Source organism: Chiloscyllium plagiosum, unplaced genomic scaffold, assembly GCF_037043375.1.
Source record: "Chiloscyllium plagiosum isolate Xiang-an unplaced genomic scaffold, Cpla_swu_hap1 HiC_scaffold_16, whole genome shotgun sequence".
NCBI classification, from domain to species: domain Eukaryota; kingdom Metazoa; phylum Chordata; class Chondrichthyes; order Orectolobiformes; family Hemiscylliidae; genus Chiloscyllium; species Chiloscyllium plagiosum.
Window position 1 is genome coordinate 77146647 of NW_028270154.1, and position 4794 is coordinate 77151440.

A 4794-nucleotide genomic window follows, 5' to 3' on the forward strand; every position below is an offset into this window, starting at 1 on the left:
CCTTCTTTTTCTTAACCAAACCTTCAATTTCTTTAGTCATCCAGCATTCCCTATACCTACCAGCCTTCCCTTTCACCCTAATAGGAATTTATAGCAAAAAATTACAGTGTGATGCAACTGAAATTGTATATTGAAAAAAATCTGGATTGTTTGTTAAGTTGCTCATCTTTTAGAATGACTATGTAAATCCTACAACATTTTTTAAAAGTTACATTCTCAAGTGAACTTTACAATAGGTGCATGTCGGCCTAGATAACACATTGAAGGTGTGAGGTGCCCTGTGTGAGGCTGTCTGTGCTTCTATGTTCAGACTGATTCTATTTCTAAAAAAAAGATTTACATGGATTCATGCAGTTTTTGAGCAAACCAAAATATACTTCTGCAAGTACAAATTCACCCCACAAACTTATTTGTGTGTGTGTGCATGTGGGTGTGTGTGTGTGTGTGTGGTGGGGTCATGAGTGTCTGTGAGAGAGTGTGTGTGTGTGTGTGTGTGTGTGTGAGCAATACGGGCCGATCACATAGTTCAGTAGCATTGATAAGTAAATAATCGATAAACAGTGGCAAAAACAAAAACACAGGTACTGGCAAACGTTAGAGTTTGTGAGTCCATTCAGTATTCTAACAACAGTAGGGTAGAAACTGTTGCGAAACCGGCTGGTGCGTGTGTTCAAGCTTCTGTACCTTCTCCTCGATGGTAGAGGTTGTGGAAAAACATTGCCAGGGTGGGATGGATCTTTGAGAATGCTGGCGGCCTTTCCTTGACAGTGAGCCTGGTAGATATATTCTATAGACGGGAGGTTGGCCTTTGTGATTGTCCAGGCTGAGTTCACCACTCTTTGTAACCGTCTCTGGTCTTGAATGGTACAGTTGCCATACCAGGTAGTGATACATCCAGACAGAATGCTCTTGATGGCGCACCTATAAAAGTTGGCAAGGGTATTCACCGTCATGCCAAATTTCCTCAGCTGCCTGAGGAAGAAGAGACATTGTTGAGCGTCCACGTGAAGAGTCCAAGGTGGCTTGTTGAGGGTGACCACTCCCAGGAGCTTGACACTCTCCACTCAGTTCACCTCTGTGCTGTTTATGTGTAGGGGGGAATGGGTAACATCCCACTGAAAGTCAATAATGAGTTCCTTGGTTTTGCTGGCATTGAGAGCTAGGTTGTTCTCAGTGCACCATTCTTTCACCTCCCGTCTGTAGTCTGTTTTGTCGCATCTGAGATTTGACCGACTATTGTGGTGTCATCAGCAAACTTGTAAATGGCATTCGTCTGGTATTTGGCAACGCAGTCATGGGTATACAGTGAGAACACTAGTGGGCTGAGTACGCATCCGTGAGGGGCTTCAGAGTTGAGGGTTAGTGAGGACGAAATATTGTCCCCAATCTTCACTGATTGTGGCCTGTGGGTCAGGAAACTGAGGATCCAGTTGCAGAGAGTGGGGCTTAGTCCGAGATCACTAAGTTTAGTAATCAGTCTTGAGGGGATAATAATGTTGAAGGCTGAACTGTAGTCAATGAGTAGGATTCTTACGTAGCTGTTCTTAGTATCAAGATGTTCTAGGGAGGAGTGAAGGGCAAGTGATATGGCATCTGACGTGAATCTGTTGGTCTGGTAGGCAAATTGGAGTGGGTCAAGGGTAATGGGGAGGCTGGAGTTGATTAGTGTCATGACCAGCCTTTCAAAATACTTCATGACCATCGAAGTTAGGGCCACTGGGTGGTTGTCATTGAGACACGCAGCATGAGCCTTCTTATGCACAAGGATGATGTTGGCCCTCTTGGAACAGGCAGGGACAGTGGCCTGCTGCAGGGAGAGGTTGAAGATGTTCAAGAAGACCTCTGCCAGTTGATCTGCGCATGGTCTGAATGCATGGCCTGGTACTTCGTCGGTTCCATCGCGTGTGTGTGTGTGTGTTTGTAGTGCAGTGGAGTCACACACATACACACACTCGCTCTCAGATACTCATATCCCCGGCACACACACACACACACCTATCCACATACATACACACAGATATAAGTTTGTGGGGTGAATTTGTATTTGCAGCATTACATTTTATTTTACTCAAAAATTGCATGAATCCATGTAAGATTCTGTAAATCCCTTTTTTAGAAATATAATCAGTCTGAACATTGGGGCACAGACAGCCTCACTCAGGTCACCTCACACCTTCAATGCATTATCTAGGCCAACATGCACCTATTGTTCAAGTTCACTTGAGAATGTAACTTAAAAAAATGTTGTGGGATTTACATAGTCATTCTAAAAGATGACAGACTTAACAAGTAAACCAGATCTTTTTCAATATATAATTTCAGTTGCATCACACTGTAATTTTTTGCTATAAATTCTGTGTCTTACAATCTTACACTCTACAACCACCTGATGGAGAAACAGTGCTCCGAAAGCTAGTGGTTCCAATTAAACCTGTTGGACTGTAACCTGGTGTTGTGTGATTATTAACTTTGTACACCCCAGTCCAACACCGGCATCTCCAAATCACGACAAGAATGTTTTCCTTTTCAATGAAATCATTGGCACAATGCACCTCCAACATGCCTGGTCTAGATGGTTTTGAGTGTAGTTGAAGCAAAAGGGGTAATAAGTATATCTGAAACTTTGCTGACAGATTTCTCGATGTGTTTCCATTGCAGTGTTTCTGAAAATTTGATTTTTATAGGTAAAAGATAAAGTTGCCATAGTCCCACCAGTATGTGGGGCTGCTCACATTAGAGAGGGAGAGAGAGACCATTAGTGATGGTTTAAACTGTGAGATCCTCAGGCAAGGGGAGAGGTGGAGAAGGAGAGCCCCTCAGAGTAACCTCAGTCGGTGTTGGAAGTGAACCCACACAGTTGGTGCCACCCTGCATCACAAACCAGCCATTCAGCCAATTGAGCCTTTTACAGACTAGCCTACCAGCTGAAAACTCTGGAGTAATTTGCTCCTATGCTCTTTTCTCTGTACTGCTTTGATCTGCCGATAAATATTCTGTGCATGGAATGCAGTAGCCAGGCAACCAGCCAGAACAATATCAGCAGCTTGCATTTATATGACACCCCAAAGGGCTTCACAGGAGCATTTTCCGTATAAAGTTTGCCTCTGAAACAGATAAGGAGATATTAAGTTTCCAGACTGTCACACAGGAAGACAGACGCTGAATGCTTTATGGAGAGTATTACAAACTGTGCCTTGACAGCTGAAGGCATGATTCTCTAAAATGGAGCAATTAAAATCTAACTTGTTCAAGTGGCCAGAACAGGACAGACATTTTGGTCTTGGAGGATGGTGGGCAGTTAAACAATGATAGTGCAAAGATGATGAAAAGATCATGAACACATTTTAACTGATAATCTGAGACCTCAGGGCTGGGAAGGGAGGTGAACAATTCTTCATTTTTATTCCAACATGGAGCAGTGAGCTAATTCACTCAACATGAATAATTATGGTTCCTAACGGTTATACATTCAACAGCAAGTGAGGAAGCAATTGCTTGCCTTCAGCGATTTGCATCTGCTAAATGCAGTTCAGTATTTGAACTTAACTGGTTTATTTGTGGTTTGCTGCCATGCTTTTCACAGGCCAACCTTGTGGAAATAACCTATCTCTGCTGGTCACTGAGCTTCATGTCATCAAAGTCAAAACGGCTCAAATTGGCCTCCACATCCCATCTCTCTGGAAAGGATGTGAAAGGACAATGCCAAAAATAGGAGGACAAGGCAGAGCAGATTGTGAGTCTTTTTCTCCAGGAAAGAGTCAGAAATGCTGCGTTGATATAAGATCTTTTAAACTTCATGGTAGGTTTAAAGATAATGCTTTCGCTGATAAAATAGCGTAAGACAAACAGTGTAAATCTAGTCATGATTTGGAGATGGACGGGGGTGTACAAAGTTAAAAATCACACAACACCAGATTATAGTCCAACAGGTTTAATTGGAAGCACTAGCTTTCGGAGCGACGCTCCTTCATCAGGTGGTTGTGACACCTCACAGCACCAGGGTCCCAGGTTCACATCTGGTCTCGGGCGACTGTGTGAAGTTTGCATATTCTCCCCGTGTCTGCATGGGTTTCCTCCGGATGCTCCGGTTTCTTCCCACAGTCCAAAGATGTGCAGGTCAGGTGAATAGGCCATGTTAAATTGCCCATAGCGTTAGGTGCATTAGTCAGAGGGAAATGGGTCTGGGTGGGTTACTCTTCGGAGGGTCGGTGTGGACTTGTTGGGCCGGAGGGCCTGTTTCCACACTGTAGGGAATCTAATCTAATCAATCGAAAGCTAGTGCTTCCAAATAAACCTGTTGGACAATAACATGGTGTTATGTGACTTTTAACTGCAAATCTAAGTCACCAATAGCGACCTCAGGAGAAATATCTTTACCAATAGAATGGGGATGGTACAAGATGCAGTTGAAGCCAACAATGTATTCATTTTTATGCAGGCGGAGTTTCCAAGTGAGAAGGGTGAGATGAAGTAAAGGGAAGGGAAGAAATCTCGTGTGGAGTTGTTAAAATTCTCTGCAACTTGCTCCAAAGAGACACATGCACTGGTTCCAAACTTGCAGGAAACTGACTGCCGAGCCCCAGTGTTGTGTCTGCGGGTTTCACCCTGAACGCTACTGTTCGCCTCTTGGGGCTGGTTTGCACAGGCAATACAAACCATATGTTTAAAAAAAAAATCAGCAAGCAAACATTTGTGATTTCAAATATTCAGCCCCCGCCCCCACAAAGTGAGCCAATCGGGATCGGACCTTGGACGGTCATGTGATTCGAAAAGTTACTGGGGAAGAGTTTGGGA